Source organism: Lynx canadensis, chromosome B3 (genome assembly GCF_007474595.2).
Source record: "Lynx canadensis isolate LIC74 chromosome B3, mLynCan4.pri.v2, whole genome shotgun sequence".
NCBI classification, from domain to species: domain Eukaryota; kingdom Metazoa; phylum Chordata; class Mammalia; order Carnivora; family Felidae; genus Lynx; species Lynx canadensis.
Window position 1 is genome coordinate 121,668,609 of NC_044308.2, and position 7,882 is coordinate 121,676,490.

Genomic DNA, 7,882 nt, shown 5'->3' on the forward strand with positions numbered 1-7,882 from the left:
ACTCGGGCCCCTCAGCCTATCAAGGATATGAAAAGGGCCAGAGTATAGAGAACAGCAGGGTTTGGAAATAGAAACCTTCCCAAAGAGTAAAGCTATCCTGTGAGTTCCACCCTCAACAAGGTGGGGGCCCTACCACCTTCACCTCAAGCCTCATGATGGGGGCTCTCACGAAGCCATTCAGAGCTGTGGGCCGCCACGGGTCTGTGCCAACAGGATGCATTGTACTGGGATTGGGGCAGGGGCCCTGTGAGTGCTTTCCAGGGACCAGATGCAGGCTGTGGGGGAAGAGGTCCAGCATGGGGCCATTTTAAGCCCCATAGCACCTCCTAAAGGGGCAAAGGGATCTCAGCAGGGAGAAGTTGGAGGGGGATGCTGGACTCCCCAGGGGGCTGAAGACGAGTCACAAGTGGTTTACCTGTAAGGGAGATGCAGATCAGAACCCTCAGGAGAGAGCCTCAGAGATGGGAACCCCTGAAGAATCTGGGAGATGCCCCAGCCAACAGCTTTTACCATCTGCTGGGCCCACAGGGCTGGCAACTCTGCGGTCAGATAAGAATTGCCCTTTTCCTCTGTTCTCACTTCTTCCCCCAACAATCCCTCCCACTTAGACCTTGGACGCCATCAGCAAGGAAGGAGAGGCAGTCAGGTGAGAAAACAGACAAAATTCTGCCACAGACCAGTCCCTGAAGGCCAGCAGTCCAGACTACAGACCTTAGAGCAGGAGGGGGAAGATGTTTTTCTCTGAAGGGAGGCAAGTGTCATATCTATGACGAGATGAGTTTTTTTGTTTTAAGATTTTATTTTCTAAGTAACCTCTACACCCTATGTGGGGCTGGAACTCACAAGATAAGGTGTCACCACCCTGAGATAAGCACTCTCCACTGACTGAGCCAGCCAAGTGCTTTTAGTCTCTAAATGGATTGTGGAATGACCTTACCTGAGCCTGAACAGAGGGGACGTGCCTCCTTTGCTGAACAGTTCACGTGGACCAGGGAGAGGCCAAAATGGAGTGACATTTTGGTTACACCCACATTCGAGGGATTGGTTTCACTGAACTCAAACTTTCTCGAGGGAAGTTGGGTCTTCCGTTCCCTACCCTCCACCCCCAACCGCAGAGCCCTGACCCACGGAGAGGGTCCTGGAGAAAATTCCATCTCCACTTTTGTCCATAAGTGAAGAATGTTTACTGCTTTTTTCCCCCTTCTTATCTGTCTGGAAGTGACACCAAGAAAAAAAAAAGAAGGGACTCCTTGTCCCCAGCCAAACACCCACACCCTCCGAATTCTTCACCCTGTGTTGGCCTGACTTCACCCTGGAGGGGGAGGCAAGGCATGAGGTCTGCAGGCTGCGTGCTGGAGGAAAGGTTCCTGGGAGGATACAGCTCCGCCTGGAAACAAAAGCTGTTTTTCGAAAGCTTTGTGCAGTCAACTAAGTGGGGGAGGGGTCTGGGCAAAGCCAGGCTGAACATCTGGGGGGAAAGTTCCTCTAAAAAATATCTAAATTCCCAGGGTTGTTGGAGCTGTGATTTGATCAGTGCTTGAAGGGTCTTATTTGTTATTATTGGCGGGGGGGGGGGGGGGGGGGGGAGGGGGAATAAAGTTGTCTCTGAGCCCCCCTCTCTCACTGTCCTTGCAGCAAGGGTGGGTGGCTCTGTCCCTTTATAGGAGGCAGGCTTGTAAAGAAGGGTGAGCCCTGGAGAGAGACACCCGGACCAGGCAGCAGCTGGGGGTCTGTGAAGAGTCCGGGGGTCTTCAGAGCATTGGTCTGCTGATCAGACACCCACTAGGAAGCTCTTAGAAAGGACCCCGCTGAGCAGAGGCGTGGGCTGCAATGCAAGTGGGGATGTGAGCCTGGAAGCAAAGGCATTCCACAATCAGGGCTTCTGGAAAAGCCCCCCTTCCCCAGCACAGAGGATTCAGAGAGGAGAGATCCCCGGTTCTCTATATTTCAGTAAAAAAGCATTTACCCTGCAGGCTAAGGATAACAGCGGTATTTCAGACCTAAACAAGTCTCATTTTTCAGTCTGTTGGAGAGAGGGCTCCTAACACTCTTTAAAAGATGCTAGGCCTTAAATAAAATCTGTCACAGGCCACCCATTTCTCTCTCCTGGGTGCCAAGAAGCAGTCTTAACCCCCACCAGGCAATGGCTGCCCTCTTTGGATCAGTTTCCCAAAGAGCTTAATCATGAACAAGTTGCTGTCACTTCGCCTGGAGCTAACGAGCCCTGGAGGGTCTCAGGGTGAGGCCTTCCCTGGTGAGAACACAGCTCTTTCTGGGAGCTCACTTTCCCGAGTATGTTTGGACTGGGGAGTCCCTTCAGAGTGCCTGAACTCTGCATGGGGTTAGCGGGGCTTCTCAATTTGAGCACTGATGACATTTGGGGCTGGATGGTTCTTCGTTGTGGGGGCTGCCCTGTGCATTGTAGGATGTTTAGGATGTACCCTCCATCCACAAGAAGCTGCTAGCATCCCTTCCTTCCCCTTCCCCCTCACTTTGACAATCAAACCCCCCTCTGGACATTGCCCAATATTCCTGGGGACAAAACCATTCCTGACTGAGAACCACTGGCTGGAAGCCGGCTCCAGAGATTCAGGGAAGAAGTAGGCTGCATACAGCCCAAGAGAATTTTCACTCTACATACAAAAGACCAAGTCTTCATGGTCCTTGTATCAGGACTCTTTTGGTTGCACTAAGTGACAGAATATTCAACTCAAAATGACTTAAGGGGGGGGGGGGCGGAGGTCATCTCTTGTAACTGAGAAGACCAGGGACTTAGGCATAGTACTGGCTTAAGCGTAATCTGACCCAGGGACTCAAACAATCTTACTGGGACTTGGTTTTATCTTTACCTCCTGACTTTGCTTTTCTGAATATTCTCTTCTCATGTGGGCAAGATGGTCACCAGCGCTTCAATCCTGTATGTTCCCAGTTTGAGATTTGTGGAGGAAAAAATGCCAAGTAGTTTTCTTTCTGTATTCTCAGCAAAAGTCCCATTGTACTTCATTGCTCTGATTTGGTCATGGGTCCATCGCCAAGCAGTACACAATAGCTGGGGAATGTGATGACCTAATTGGTCAGGCTGTAATCACATGACCCCCTCTGGATCTAGGGGTGGAGTCAGCTCTGTGTGCAGGACATCCAAGACGGAAACGTGGGGGTTCCCAATAGGAGAATCAGGGTACAACTACCAGAGGACAGGTGAAAGGATTTGGGATGGCAAAAGGCAACAGATAGGTAGCAGTCTTTATACTAAAAAGAAGCTCATTGTTGGTAAATACATCAAACTGAGAGATAACAGTGTAAAGAGGATGTTGCTGAATGGCAGTACAAAGCTTGTGCTACAGTTGTCTGAATCAACTTCCAGGTGACAAACAAAAGCTTTCCTACATGTCTCTAGGACAAAGTAGCAACTGACATGGTTCATTCAAATGGGTTCTTAGGGCACCTGGGTGGCTCAGTCGGTTAAGCCTCCGACTTCGGCTCAGGTTATGATCTCACAGCTTGTGGGTTCAAGACCTGCGTCGGGCTCTGTGCGTGCTTCAGATTCTGTGTCTCCCTCCCTCTCTGCCCCTCCCCTGCTCACGTTCTGTCTCTCTCTCTCTCTCTCTCTCAAAAATAAAGATTAAACAAAATTTTTTTAAATGGGTTCTTAAAATGGAGACTATTAGAGTTTCACCAAGATTCTTCCTCCCTTTCTTCCATAGTAACACATTTGTAGTTGGGCCCATAGCTGCCCAGCTGGGGACAGCATTTCCTGGCTTCCCTTGCAGCTAGGTGTGACCATGTGATTAAGTTTGCACTGTCTGAATAGAAGGGACCATCAGACCTATGCTTGAAGATAGTGGGCTTGCCTCACTGACACTCTTTCCCCTTCCCTTAACCCAGAACATGAACTTGCCTGAGACCCAGCTTTGACCATGCAAGTGAGAAGGATGCCCTAGGGGCTGAGAGAGGGAAATGAAAGGTACCTGGATCCCTGAACCACCGTGTGGAGCAGAGCCCCCTTCCAGCCCGGAATGAAGACTACCCCAAGTGAGAAAAAAGTTGCTGTCTTTTCTAAGCCACTGAATTATTGCATTTCATCTATTTTGTGATCAAGTTTTTTTCATATTCTAATACTTCTGAAATTCATTGTGTCACTGGCCATACAGCAGTGCTCCTCCGGGACCACCTTAAGTCAGGCCCCAGGAAAATATTTTCATGGGGTTCCTGTCTATACAAAAAATGAACTAAAATCAGTGCATTACAAAATGCATAAGCCCATATGCAGTATAGTGATTTATCAATGATTTAGAATAATGGGTAGAGAATACCTGCTTGTGTATTTATTGTCCAATCAGTGCACATGAAGGTTCCCCATGGCCAGGCACCATCTCTTTGTGCTGAGATCCAGAAACCATCTCTTCATAACTTCCTATCCACCACTATGAGAAAACAATAGCAACGTATCATTATGTTGATTAAACACTGGGTACCTAATATTACCTTTTAAGAACACTTGTATCCACACTCTATTTCAGCCTTTACCTGCCTCTGTCACATACTATTGATTTTTTTAATGTTTATTGAGGCTTCCTCTCCCTTCTAGAAATTGCATATTGTATAGAAGTGACGTTTTGTGTTCGTTAGATAGAAATCCTATGAGTTTCCGGTCCCAGACACCCTCATTGGCTTGAACAAGTAACAGTGGTAACAGAACATTTGGTTTTGAACTTAGAAAATACTTAGACCACAAGAGCCAGTTTCTACAGTTTCTTTCACCATATGAAGAAGATATAAAGTGAGTTGCTGACTTGTTTTCCAGACTTTGGGTAGGACCCAACGCAGAGGAATCATGTTTTCTAAGGCAACAGCCTGAGGGTCAAGTGCCTGCAGCCACCAACCCTTGTGCCGCAGTCCTGGAGACTGCTGTGCCAGCGTGCCTGCACACACGCACCTGCAGTTGGGCAGTCCTCCCCAACCACACCTCTACCCCCTACCCCCTACTCCCTACCCCGTATAGTGCTCTGGGTGCTCCAGGTGGTGGCCCTTAGGTCCGCATCATCCAGTGGGACAGGGCCAATGAGTGGCCTGGGCATCAAGGAGGAAGAGGATGAGAAGAGCCTGGGAGGGATGGGGTGCAACAGAGGAGAGGTACAGTATGACTAGCTAGCAGAACATGGGTGGGGGGGATGATGGGGGGGATGATGCCCCCCACCGGGCCAAGAACTTCACCTTGGGGACTGCTGAGAGACCATGAGCTAGGGGGACAGCAAGGTAGCCATGGGTGAGTGAGTAACAGTCCATAAGATGTGCAGGATAAATATTATACAGAAACAGCAAAAGTGGAGCGTGGGTGGCTCAGTCAGTTAAGCATCCAACTCTGGATTTTGGCACAGGTCACAATCTCACGGTTAGTGAGATTGAGCCCCGCCTCAGGTGCTCAGAGCAGAGCCTGCTTGAGATCCTCCCTCTGCCCCTCCCATGCTCTCTCTCTCTCTCTCTCTCTCAAAAATAAATAAATAGATTTTAAAAAAGAAAAGAAACGGCAAAAGAGACAAGTTTCTAAGTGAGAAATGGCAGCCTGTCAACAGACCCTTTATATCACAATTAATTTAAGGCCAATCTTAAAAAAAAAAAAAGCTATTCCATCTGCTACTGTAACTCCAATCATCATCCAATACACAGCACTTCAAAGCTCTCCCTCTTAGATGGATCCAGCCCAAAGTTTGGGAGATGGGCAAGGGCTGCCTAACCTGAGGGCAGCCTTTGCTGCTGGGGTTGGATCTTTGGTGGAGCCAATCGCACCACCAAACCTTCTTAATGCCAAAGTCATGACCATTTAGTGACACCCGCTGGACTTTCCAAGGATAGGAAAGATAACATGCCTTTTGTTGTCATATTTTTGTGCCAATGGTGAGTGGGTTGCGGGCAGGAGTAGGAGCCCTGCTTTTCCTGGTTTCAGCAGTGCTGTTGTTTGTCACTCCCTGCATATGAAGGGTCCTTCTGGTAAGATCAAGAAACTGCCAGCATCAAACTTGAAGAAAGAGTGTCCATGGCTTGGAAAAAATCCCAGACATAATAATGAAACACTCTTTTAAGATATGCTGCATCACGAGTGCTCTTGGTATGAAGAATGATATTGTTGGGGAAAACAGCAATGATTCTGAGATGAGCAGAGGTTCAGAAGAGTTGGCCTCCAATGGAAAAGGGGATTTGGTTGATGCTAGATGTCAGTGAGCACATCCACATCCACCGAGTCACTGTCATTCCCATTTTCTCTGGTTCTAGAACTGGCTTCATCAGAATGAATTTGCCACTGTAACTAAGGACAAGGTGGCACGTCAGGATGTGTTCTGTCAGTTCCAGGGCTCGTATTTATGCTGGAGACACAGGGTAGCATGATGTCCGGGCACAGAACCACTCCCAAGAAAGACTCCGCCAGCCTACGAAAACCACACTGACGTGACTGAGCCGCTGTGATTTCTTCCAGCTCTCCCTTTAGGGAATAACAGACACATTATAGTTTGCAAAGCACTTTTATTTACATTTATTTTATCCCATTCCATTTTCACGACCCTGGAAAGGAGGGCAGACATCATCATTGCTCCATTCTATAAATGAGAAATAGAAGCTCAGAGAGGTAAAGGGACTTTCTCAGGGGACCCTAGCTTGTAAGTGACAGGGCCTGGATTCAAGTGAGATCTTTAATGCCATACCTTGGGCTCTGTCGGCTGCACAGTAAGGTCTACTTTTAGGGCAATCCCATTGCTATTTTTGTTTTTTTTCATTATCTAGATCTAAATGCATTTGGCCCTTGAACTATGAGGGGGCTGGAGTGCCGACCCCTGCACAGAGATCAAGTATAACTTTTGACTACCCCCAAATTTAACTAGTAATAGCAATACCATTGACTGGAAGCTTTACCAATAACAAATTGTTGATTAACACATTTTATATGTTGTATGTATTATATACAGGATTCATAAAATAAAGTAAGCTAGAGAAGAGAAAATGTTATTAAGAAAATCTTAAGGAAGAGAAAATACATTAATAGTACTCTACTGTATTTATCCAAAAAATCTGCGTATAAATGGATTCATGCAGGGGTGCCTGGCTGGCGCAGTTGGCATGGGATTCTTGGTCTCGGGGTTGTAATTTCAAGCCCACATTGTGTGTAGAGATTAATTTAAAAAATATAATCTTAAATCAATAAATGAAATAAACAAATAAATAAAAGGACTCATGCATTCCAAACCTGTGTTGTTCAAGGGTCAACCAGTTTGTTGTGTTCACTTTTGAGAGGTGGAGGAGAAAGATGATGGTATGGATGCTTCTTGGAGTCTACAGAGAAAATTCTTATAAAGAACCCTAACTAACAATACAATGCTAAAGTTTGAACTGTAACCATTGCTAATTTCTCTTAAAATGGCATTCTCACAGATTGCCAATGAGATGGGAGTTTATCGTGCATTATACCCCTTATGGAAATAAGAGGTGCCTTTAAGAAGGGGGTGAAAAGTCTTTACCTCATTTTCAAATTATACAAGAAACCAATACTCCTGAGTTTTATTAATTATGGGATGGAGTTTACAGAATACCACCAACAGTCCCCTCAAGTATTAGTATGTTTGCATCGATTGGCACACTTTTGTTATTTTTTATTAAAATAGAAAAGTTTTGAGTTTTCTTTTTTGAAGGTTTTTTTTTTTTTTTTTTTTTTTTAATTTTTGAGACAGAGTGCAAGCAGGAGAGGGGCAGAGAGAGGGGGGCAGAGGATCCAAAGCAGGCTCATGCTGACAGCAGCGATTCTGATGTGGGGCTTGAACTCACAAACCACAAGATCATGACCTGAGCTGAAGTCAGGCACTCAACTGAGCCACCCAGGTGCCCCAGACGCTTA